Genomic DNA, 12,053 nt, shown 5'->3' with positions numbered 1-12,053 from the left:
ACAAACCAAGCAAGACGTTTCCTTGGAAAATTGACTGCAGGCTTAGAAGGAAATGTGAAAGATTTGTGATCATTTTTCCAAAGACTAAATGATTTTATTGCTGCATAGGGTGCTGAAATGATTGAATCTTTATTTATCTATAATTAACTGGGAAGAGGAGCCAAAGCACCAAAAGGTATGATAATTTTATGGGTAATTATCTGTTTTAACCTCAAAATATCTGTTCAAAGTGTTAGCACAATAGCATATTGTGTGTTCAAAGTTTTTATATTTACTATATCAACTTGTAGGTAATACATTCACAAAATTTTTTTTAGAAAATGTGACTTTCTGATAATAAAAAGACCCTAACCTTCCCACAATTTACTATATAGTCAAATACTTAAGTTGGTCAATGTTAAATAAAACGTCAAACACTCCAACAGTAACAATTAGGTATTTACTAATCATTTTCAGTCTGTAAATGCTCAGTTGTCATTGTACTCCTTTATGCTCTTTATTTTAGGTTTAGTAAAAAAATATTAGGTTTGAGGGCATATAAGATGATGCACAAATACAAAAAAACCCATCTTGCATTCCCTGTATTTTTTAATTCAAATGTACCAACACGGTCAAGGAGACTTTATCTTCACTCTTATTCCAAGAACTTTAACGCATTATAACATGTTTACACATTTTAACGAAGCCATGATAATCCTTATAACCAAATTGAATTTACTCAAAGTAATTTTTTCCCCCCACATCGTTACGTCTTGTTTTAAGCTGTTTATCATCAGACACTTATGGCCCGAATTTAAATGCGAACAATACAAATTCCTAGTAACAATAAAGTGAAATAACTTACAGGAAGTACTTTTTAGAAGCAACACATTGACATACTTTAGTGTGACGTGTCAAGTCTGTTTGTAATTAAGCTGTTGTTTAAAAAAAAAAAAAAGTCTTCTGTTTGAAGCACCATAAGCAGTGACTGAAGTATCTTATTTCTCTAACACATGAGTTTAGGTGAAGTTATGCACAGTTGCTGCAGCGAGTCACATTTACCTTTAGGCACCAGGAGAAACATTTAAATTCCACATATTTCTTCGTAAATATGATGAATGTAAAATAAGGCTGAATATTGAATGTCAATTGGTCATTTTAATAACCTGCTTATCGAGTTGCATCTTCGCATCCTTCGCTTAACAGCAGCATGCTGCAGAGGAGCATAGTAATGCACCCGGTAAAAAAGCATAAATAACAAAATAAAAACATTACTTCTGGTCCTTGAGTGCAGTGCCAACCTCTTTCAGAATGTTTTACCCTGATGGGTATTAGCCGGCGACCTTCTGCTGCATTTAAAGAAAGGAGGGGGGACAAAGCTTTCCCAAACCTCTCGCCTAAACGCAGTTACAGAACATATGCATTAACATACATTAAGGAGTTGTTTATTTATTTCTTTGTTTTAATGTCCCATGCACGTTTAATTAGAAGGCATAATGAAGTGAAATCAGAGTGCCCCTCCTCTGGAGTTATTGCAGTGGGGGCGGAGGAGGAATCTTAACTTATTTTCACTTCGTTTTCACCTCCTCACATTTCTTCATTTCACATGGGCTGGAAGCCCCCGCGGCGTTCTCTTTCCCTTCTCCAGAGCAAAGTGAATGTGACTTTTCTAAGGGGGTCACAGGATGCCTGGAGGCCTGTGGGTGTTACTGGACTGTTGCCTGCTCTCAGCTTCACTGAGGGGCTTGTCATAGATTTCATCTCCACAGAAATGAGCCGGGGGCCCTGGCCAGGAGCACAAGCAGCCAACGTTATGAAGGGCCCACGCTGATTATTTCCCTCTGACATCGCATCCTGAGCTTTCCGCATTAATCCCAGACAAAGGCAGCCCTTCAGTGCTGTGCCAGAGCTCAAATTAGGAGTCAGATAATGGTCTTGTTGAGATCCTGTTCTGTTCACTAAGAGGCAGAGCTCCTGTTGAAATCCTCCTACCATTTATTTTTTTTTATATTCACACCACTTCTTTTTGGGGGTTTTTTATGACTTCGAGGAAATTCAGGTGACAACATTTTACTCCATAAGTTTTTCCCAACCATCCTACCCCCACTCTTTCCCCCTGTGTTTAATTTGAGGGTGGCTCTGCAGGACTCGGGCCTGTGCCTGGATGTGGATGGCCATGGGCTGTGAAACTGATAGCCTGTCAAGACTGGAAAGTCCGTCTCCAGCCTGATCCAGTCTGCAGGAGGTAACAAAGGGGGTCTTACAGGACTCCGCAGGGCAGATTAGTTTCAAAGAGCCAATGGCCGAGGCAGCTGGAGGACCTGCTGTGGTCCCAGCGGTGGGTCACTGCACAGGTAGGGGGTCACATAGGTGTACATGGTGAAACTCAGCTTAATCCCGTTTACTTACATATTACCAGGTCACAACAAGTGATATTTTAGAGCAAAAAGGAACCATTTTTCCAATAAAGAATATCTAATCAAATCAAGTAAATGCAATCCATAGATTCAAATTCATTTCCATAAAACCCGCTTCCATCTCCATTGTAACATAATATGGTGAACTTGGTAGTTGACTTTGCTACACTTGTTCTAATCCTTCATGTCTCACCCACCCAACTCTAACCTTTAGTAATTAAGCGTATTCTAATTAAACTTCTGGATTTTTATTTCGGGAATTCACTGTTAAAATTTTCATTTATATTCACTCTATTTTCTGTATTTTCTCAAACATTACTCCGTCATTAAAGCAAGCATGGCATGTTAAGAGTTTTTAAAAAGCCTCCTTCCTAATTGCCAGCTTTCTAATGATTCATCAGCATCTGGAACCCTACCGTAACCCTCCATCCACAGTGCCTGTGAGTACAACCTCTTGTAGTCGGTGTTCTGAAAACCACTTTATTAGGTAAACCCGTTCAACTGCTAGTTCACACAATGGTGTCAGTTTAGTCATCTACATGTGGTGAAGACAATTTGTTGGAGTTGAACTGAGCATCAGAATGGAAAGAGAGGTGGACATGTCTAATTTTTTCTAAAGAATGGGCCCACAGAAAATACTGTGATGTCCTTGTTTCTTGTTTCCTTGTTTCTTTTGTTAGAAATTCAAGGCAGCTGTAGCTCAAATAACCACTTATGACAACTGCGGTTTGAGACGGATTGGTTACAGCAGCAAAAAGTGACACTGGGTGACCTTCCTGTCAGCTATGAACAAAAAAACTGCCGATATAATTTGCTCAGACTCACCAAATTTGTTCCATTGAGTTTTATTTCACCTGCGACATAAAACTCAATGTTTTTGGCGACATAAAACTCAATGTTTTATGTCGCCAAAATTGTCCCCAAATTCTGGGGACAGAATTTGGTGGCAACAACATGGATCTAATTTGCATCAATTGCTTGGGCTGGTGCCAGTCAAGCAATGCTGAGTTTTGTGTCTGGCCATGTTCATCCCTTTTTGACCCCAGTGTACTCATCTGATGATGGCTACTTCCAGCAGGATATTGCATCATAAAGCTTAAATCACGTGGCTGATGATGATAATGACGATGCGTTCACTGAACTCCAGTTGCCTTCACAGTCACCAGATGTCAGTTCTGCAGCGCCCTGTTGGCATGTTGGGGAAAAGGAGATTCACTTTGTGCAACTGGACAATGCTATCATGCTAAGAACCAGAAACTCTGAAGAAAGTTTTAGACACCATATTGAATCTGAAGGCAAAGGGGGCTCAAACCGCAGCCAGTCATAATAATAAAATGGGTTTTGAGTGAACGCTGTAAAATTACCTTTACATTTTCATATTTTGGTAAAAAGAAAAGATATCAAAAATAATGTCTTATGATTATCACCACCAAGTGTTATGTTTTGATGTTCTCCTGAGCCCAGCTGTAAGTATCTGCTTTCTTGTGTTTGGCAAACCAAAGGAACATTCTGTGGTGTGTTTGCCATATATCGTAAAATGTATTCCGGATGCGAGAAAACTTGCTAAATACAATACATCTGTACCCACAATCATTACTGTATCACACTCGTGAAATTCTGTCCTTTAACACATTTAACATGACTGGAACGCTGCACTGTTTCATTTCCCCCCGTATCGATTTTCAGATCTTGTGATCTCCTCCTCTCCCGTGTGGTGAATCTTATCTGAATTGTGTGGCTCGTATTTTGAGTGCTTGTAAGACAGATGGAAACTCCTCTCCGCATCTTAGGCAGCATTACAGGTTCTGAGATGTAAAAATTACCCTGATGCACAATGTCCTGCAGTGTTTAACATGCCTAGTGCTTTGAAATATCCTTGACACATTTATGAGCTTTGAGTTATCATCCAGGCACTTAGGCCATTTATCACATCAAAGGAAGAGCTTTGTTTGTTGACGTAAAAGCAACAATACCAGCTAAATTGCCCCAGTTTGTACAGCCACGTAAGCTTCCTCCTATCTGTCTCGACCAGGCGCAATGCTAGGGACAAAGGTAGGCGAGGGATTTAATAGTGAGCACAGTCTATTTTTCCATTTGAATTCATTTCACCTTCTTTCTTTGAGGCTGTAGATCAGAAAGAAGGAGTGAGGCAATAGAGTGAGAGGCATTGGGAGAGCGCGGGGGGAAAAGCACAAGGAAAACTGATGCCCTTTCCTCCAGCTAAATTAACAGGAATCACGTGGAAAACAATCTGAGTCTCCAATGAAGGAGGAAGGAGAAGGAGGGGACGGGGGGCACCATTAAAATTAGCCCCAAGCTATGGACTGCACCCAATATCACTAAAGCTGCACTCACTACAGATGTGGAGGCTGGCTTACAGGCAAACTATGCTCTGTTCTATAGCTACAATTAAAATCAACCTCGCTGCCAAAAAATAGGAGGGGGAAAGTGGGGGTAGAAAGGCAGACATGGAACATCAAAGACAGATTGAAATGTGTAGTCAGTAATAAGAGTGGTCTCCAAGCCCCGAGGTTCTCCACGGTCCCCTTGTTAATGAGAAATTTTGACCTCTGGTTTGTAAGTTAAACTTGTAATCTTGGTTAATGAAGTAAATCAATCCCAACTCGGGAGTGTTCAGTGTCTCTCCCTTTGCCTTCTCCCCGCCAACCTCCCCTCTGTCCTCCTGTCTTGTGCTTCTCTCCTTCGCCCGCCCCTCCTCCTTTGTCCCTCGCAATGTGCCGCTTGGGAGCAAAACGGCCAGGTCTTCAACCAGACAAACAGGAAACTCTGAGAGTAGGACGGTTCCGGAGCTGGAGGGAGGGGGTTTGCGAGGACTCAGAGGACCAGGGCCAACCAGGCTGTTTGGTTAAGAAGGAAACAAGCCAGCTGAGTGGCGGTAGAGGGAAAATCAGACTCCTCCTCTCCATCTTTTCCCTTCCATTCCATCGCTGTCCACTGCTCTACCCTCAGCATTCTAGTTAGAACTTGGTTAAAAAGTTGTAAAGAAACACTGATGTCCACTTTTATTTACCGTGCCATGGGAACCTAATTATTCCTGTTTGAGGTGGGAAAGGCAGCTAACTTAACTTTGTTGTTTTATGAAATGTGGAGCCTCTGCTAATTTCTTGGGGTGCCTTGACATTTACTGTCTATTAGCTATAGCGTGGACGTATTTATTTACATAACTCAGGATAGAATGCATAGCTATGACTTTAGCTTGACTTATATCAGGATGTAATAAAACATAAAGATTCCTGTGTGGGCTTTTCCACTGTATATACTGCATAAATAAGATTAAAGAGGGCACATAGAGGCTGCTATCGGTTTCATCATGTCAAGATGTTTATAATGTTAGTTTGACTTCACATCTTAAGGCAATTGAGTAAATCCACTGTGGGCACAAAGCAGACAGAATTGAGTGGTTAGAGAGCTTTTTGGGTCTCTTGGCCATATGCCATGTCTTCTTAGAGCTTTCACACAATGCACTTTGCCAGTTTTTACTCCCCCTATTCAATGCAAAGCAAAGTGGTTCTCATAGCTGCTTTATGCTCTCTGCGCTGCAGTTTAAAGCAATTAAAATTCAACCACAGCACTCGCATGAGAAGAGGAATATATTGGTTGAGTCTTCACTTGTGTGAACTACTTTTGTTTCCTCTTTTCTAGATAATTTGGTCAAACTATGTGATGGGTTGTTGCACATTTAAAAGAAAATCTTTATTTAATAAAGTTAGATATTGCAGCAGAGTTACATTAAGGTTTAAGATTATAAATCAATCTCAGAATGTATTAAAACTCAGAAACAAAAGAATTTGTTGACCCGGATGCTTGATTCCCACTAATAACACTAATTACTAATTCCCTAGAAACAGCAAAAGCATGTGTATTTTACATTGGATGAATGTTTATTATTATTATTATTATTATTAATATTTTTTTAAACAAAGCATAAAGAAAGTCAAGAACAACCATCTAACTACTTAACCTAACTTAAGCACAGCCAATGATTTTGCAGATAATCAAATTTTTCATATAAAGGTAAAAGTGCATATTGGAAGATAAGAAAGCATTCCTCACTAATTGTCGTATTGGACATGGTGAAACAGATCAACCTTAGCTATTCATGCTTCAGTGGAAATTTTGATTCACGTATTAAAGGATTATAGCTCCACCTGGTTTCTTTCAAGAACTCCATACTGAAGTCTCCACTTTTAAAGAGTTTTTTCAGTACGGTGAGTTTAAGTTTCTAGTCAGTCCAATAATCAAAATATATCTGTTATCCACAAGTAGTCGAATCAAAACTGATACCTTTTCCTAAAGATTTTAAATAATGATGCAAAATTGATCATTTGTGCCGCTCTCTTTTGAATGACTTTGAATTTAACTATATAAACATATATATGTGTGTCCATCAACATAGGAGTATTAACACTAATCTTTTTTATTTAGATAAGAATGTTTTATATATTTATATTCACAGCAAAGTAGTGAACCCCCTCATTTTTGCCTGTAAAACTTTGCCCTAGAATAATGGTTAAATATACGATTCTGACAACAAAGTTGAGCCCCAGGCAATTAATAGATACTCATCTTAAAGAAATTAATTACCTCCCTTGTTAATCTTGATATAATTAAATTTCTGAGGAATGAAATTTGCTGCATTTTTTCCCCTCTGCCTTGCTTCCTTTGGAGGCGTACCGGTAATGGCTGGCTCTCTAGCTAGCCTGCTGGCCAGGGACGTGGGGACAGCCTAACATCGTGGGCCCCTCACTACGCTATACCGCACTGTGCAAATCATCTCTGCTCATCCTACGCCTTCACTTTCTCATAGGAAAAAGCTCCGAAAACGCCTGAGTCGCTGCTTTGCCTTTCTTTAAGTGCTGAAATATTCTCCTTCTGGGAGGGATGCAAGCCCCCTCGCCTGCCACTTTCTGGTTCTTAACTTGTGATAACGTTACCAAATGACTTGAAAATTTTGGAACACAATAGCTGCTAATGAAGTTGTCAACATGGAACTGCTGAAGGTTATACAGAGGTGCCCTAGAGAGACTGGAGGGTTTTTTCTGTTACAGCTTATTCAAGAAACTTCTTATATTTAACGTGTTTTTCTTTTTTTAAGCTTTATACTTTATTCATCCTTCATTGTCTGTCTGGATTTATAAATGGAGAAAGAAATAAACACCTGGCAGAGATCTTTCATCCGTAAGGGGGTGAAGTGCCAATGATGAGGGAGGAGCAAGGGTAATATGGAATAAAAAAAAAAAGTCATAACATAAAGAATAGCTCCTCTTCTCTAAACTCTTGATTTATTATGTTTTTCAGCTTATCGGCCTTCACCATAACTTTTTTTTAAAAGCAATTTTCAGTGTTTTAATGAAGAGATCCTTGTATATCCAGCAAAAAGCTGTCCTTGCAAAGGACTTTTAGAAAATTCTCAGAAATTAGCTGCATGTTGCACAACTTTTATTTCATTCTAGCTCGGCTACAGATATTGAACGTCTCATCAGTGTAGCGGCATGGCAGATTGATGTGCATTCAACTTCCCAGGGGGTCGTATAACAAACAAGCAGTTAAGGGGCTGACTCAGTGGTGAAGATGGAGCAGGTGTCTTCAAAGTTATCACTTTATGGTTATTCAGGTTCCATGTTATGCAGTAATGCAGCATTTTTAGAAAATGCGTAACGAATTTATTGTAAGTGAGTTGTACACATCCAAACATCTGACCAGCCGGATACAGATCACAGATGAAGAGGCTTGTGTAAATTATTATTTTACTCCTTCTTCTGAAAATTATTCATTCCTATTCCTTTGTTTCTGTCAAAATATTGTAAAACAATACCCTGTTTTGTCTTTTAACAGGAAAACAGAACATCTAAAATTAGCTTTAGAGAAAAAAACAATGAGAAAGAACAAACAAAGCGATCCATTAGTGAGGATGGGTTATTGGCTGACTTGCCTCTTCTCATGGCGGCCCATTAAAAGTGGTAATGTCTGCCTGCAGCAGCGCCCGGGGAAGAAGAAGGAGGCCAAGGAAGGCATATTTCTCATGCATCAGACACTGGAATTAAATAGACCAATGTTCCCTAAAAAGACTGAAGTACATCTCTTTCTGATGTGCGTCCCGGGCAAAAATTCATTGATCTTAGAATGTCCCTTGGCAATTATAAAATATTAAATCCAAGTCGCACTTTTCGGCTCAGCTTAATTTTTTTTTCCCCCCTCGCTTTCCATTTGACCAATTTAGAAAAAAAAAAGTTAGGAATGGATGGCCATGAAAAAGAGACACTGATAATGACGACTGAGCCCACTTTTAGAAATCTTTTGTTATGTTTCTGTATTGTTTTTGTAGAATATCTCAGATCGTTAAATAAAACGAGGTCCCAGCCAAGCAGAGGGAGAGCAGGAAAGAGCTGTGTTACACTGGCTGCATGAGACTGAAGCACACCATGGATTGTTACCGCTCTTGACATCTTGATTTTGAAACGCAACATCGTCTGATGCATTTTTCAGCACTCTGGGGATGACAAATATTTGTCAGCTGCTTTCCATTAGGTCTGTGGCCCCCGTGCTTGCCTCCCTGGCCCCTTTCTGTCCCTCAGAGATTACACAGGGGGTATGCAGCTAATTGCCCAGATCATTAAATTTAACATATATTTCAATAAATATAATCATCCAGCTGTTTGACAAGGTACACAGTTCATTAAGCCTCTTTGCTTGTTTGTCCTTTCCCTAATTAAGATTTAGAATCGATCATTGAGTGTGTAATGTACAGTGGTAGCTCGGCTTGCACAGAGAGCCTTTCTTCTACAACTGGAAGGAATGGCATCCGCTCGCTAAAGCTTTACCATTTAGCACACTGACTGCAATGGGAATTAGACATCCTGTGCTAATTAGGGAGGCCAATTAGCTGTAAAATTCAGGCGTTTTTGACAAATAATCTCAGCAGAATTCAGACGCTTGAATATCATCAGATATGAACGAACAGATAAAGGCAAATATTTTTAGCTGTATCAAATGCTCCACTGGTGTTTGTGCCGGCTGGTATGCGGCGTTACCTAACCTCTCATTCTGATTTTGATTCATGATCACATGTATTTTTTAGACTGCATAAATTATGTAATTGTCAGACTAATGAACAGACTCCAGTGACAGAACTTTGGGGAAGTTGTGCCTGGCTGGATGTGGTCGCTTACTACTTGCCTGTCAATTTAGGTTGTTCCCAAAACTTGAACAGATTGTATTTTCATTGGGGTGGGCAGACAAGCCTAGTAAAAATGTATGAGTGGCACAACTAAGAAAAAATCTCTCTCTATATAATGTATTGATTTATTCATTGAGTTTTATATATATATATATATATATGTCTTGATTGAACGTCTTTGTATCAATTGAACATGGTTCTCTGGAGGGGTGTCCAACACTTTTCAATGGGAGGGGGCATGGCCCCCTCTGGCCCTCCCTTGGAGGCACCACTGGATTGCCCAGAGTATGACATTATGTGTTTCTGCCCATCAAACAAGCTTCAGCACCCTTTATCACATGTTCGACTTATTCCGAATGCCTTGTTCCTCCGCTAGAGAGTAACACATTTAGTCGCTGTTGTGTTGCCATTTTCTCTTCAGCTGAAACCTAATAGAAAGACGCCATTACACAGTGGAAGGTAATGGCTCTGTGTGAATGCTGGAGCTGTTTGGATACCAGGCAGCGCCCGCGGCCTGTTTGAGGGCGCCGGTGGGCAACTCCTGCGGCTGCCCGCCTCAGGTGGAGGAAGCATTCAGCACCTTCTTTTATGAGATGTGTAATTATTATGGCAGACAAGGGTGTGGATTTAAACCGAGTCAATATGTAGATAAGCGCTATACACACAGACACAGCTGCTGAAAAAGGATGCTGTTGTATGCGAAATATTAAATCAGGTTGCCAAAATGCTCTGCAGGTAGGAAGGAAGCCTTGTGGGCCTGTGGAAGGAGAATCTGATGGGAGGAATTAAGCCTTCAGGAAACTCACAATGGGAACAAATCTCACAATACAGTCTCCCATTTCAACCCCACAATCAACTGGATTTCTTATTAATGCTACAATGTAGAGCTGCATTATATATAGAATGGCTGTCATCAGTGCAATATCAGTGTGTACACGAAGGCGTTCACACTGGACCTTGAATGACTTCAATTCTGTTCTTCACTCATCCGTCAGAAACCGGAACTTTGATTAACAGATTAAAAAATTACTTTAATCTGAAACGAGGACTTTGGACCACTGAGAAACAACCTTTTTGTTCTTTTATCCGTAGGCAGGCAAGATGCTTGTGTTTCTCTGGTTCAGGAGTGGCTTGTAAAAAGTAATGTGGCTCTTGAAGCACTGACTGAAGCTGTTGAATGTGATTTGCTGACCAATCCTCAAAATTCAAAGCTTTGGCTCTCCCTATTGCTTCTGCACTTTTTTCAACCAAACATTTTTCTGCCACTCAAGTTCCACTGAATAGTTTTATTTTGGGATAGAATAATTTTAACAGCCCTCTTCTCTAGCCATGGCTTTTTGTGGCTGGTCTTAATCTATTCATAGCATAACTTTGTATTGAATTACTGAAAAAAAAATATTTTTTTAATTGAATTCTTAAGTGAGACATGCATTAACGCTCTGCTTGCAAACAGTAAATTTTACCAGTTGGATGGACTCAGTGTGTCTAATTTAGGTGGCCAAAGTCCTTAAGGTCATGGAAAGTGGTGGGGTAATCTTGATCATGGAAAACGAAGCTAAGAGGGGGAAATGTGGGTAATAATTTTCCATAACTTTCTCCAGCTGAACAGAAACAAAACTGAAGTTATCATTTTTGGACCTCAGTAGAAATGATCAAGAGTCAGCATGCAGCCCAAAATCTGGGTGTAATGATGGACTCAGACCTGAACCTTAAGAGACACGTTACCATCTCTGCCCTCTCCTGTTGTTTCTAGCTTTAAAGGACTAATGACCCAGTAAAATTGGGAGCAGCTCATCCATGTGTTTATCTTTAGTCACATTGATTACTGCAACAGTGCCTTCACAGGTCTGCCTAAAAAAAAATCAGACATCTGCAGCTGATCCAGAACTCTGCTGCTCACGTTTTGACTAAAACCAGGAAGATGAAGCACATCACCCCAATTGTAATGTCCTTGTAGCTCAGAGAATAGACTTTAAAAATACAGTTGTTAGTTTATAAATCGCTGAACGGTTTAGCACTACGAAGATCTGTAGTTGTTGATCTTCTGGTTCGGGTCTGCTCTGCATTCCCAGAACCAGAACCAAACACGGAGAAGCAGAATTCAGCTTCTTTGCATCACAAATCTGGAACAAACTTCCAGAAAACTGCAAAGATGCTGAAACACAACGTTCCTTTAAATCAGTGTTTCTCAATAATTTCCTGTCATGCCCCCCCTAGGGATCATAATTTTTTTCACCCCTACCCCACCTCCCAAGCTCAGTTCCCTTCCCTCCCTAGAATTTAAATACTATTGCAAATCTGTTAATATTTAATAAATTGTCGTACAAACCACTGGCTCCAGCATCATATGACCTTAAACCGCTGTTTTATTGTTCTAAGCCTCAAAATAATTTCTAAAGTCAGTTTATTGAGTGAATCACTAACATTTAATTAAGACTACTCAATTTGAAAAAGTGCAA

General features: G+C 39.9%; 1 protein-coding gene across 1 annotated transcript in view; it reads left to right on the top strand.

Moving 5' to 3' along the window:
- Positions 1–12,053, top strand: part of LOC106951989 (transcription initiation factor TFIID subunit 4-like) — a 102,602-nt gene that overhangs the window by 68,163 nt on the left and 22,386 nt on the right. The gene's annotated exons all lie outside the window — the stretch shown is intronic.

The sequence above is a fragment of the Poecilia latipinna genome, unplaced genomic scaffold (genome assembly GCF_001443285.1).
Source record: "Poecilia latipinna isolate Pla-1442-1.1 unplaced genomic scaffold, P_latipinna-1.0 Scaffold485, whole genome shotgun sequence".
Classification (NCBI taxonomy): domain Eukaryota; kingdom Metazoa; phylum Chordata; class Actinopteri; order Cyprinodontiformes; family Poeciliidae; genus Poecilia; species Poecilia latipinna.
This window is presented reverse-complemented; position numbering and strand designations above follow the sequence as displayed.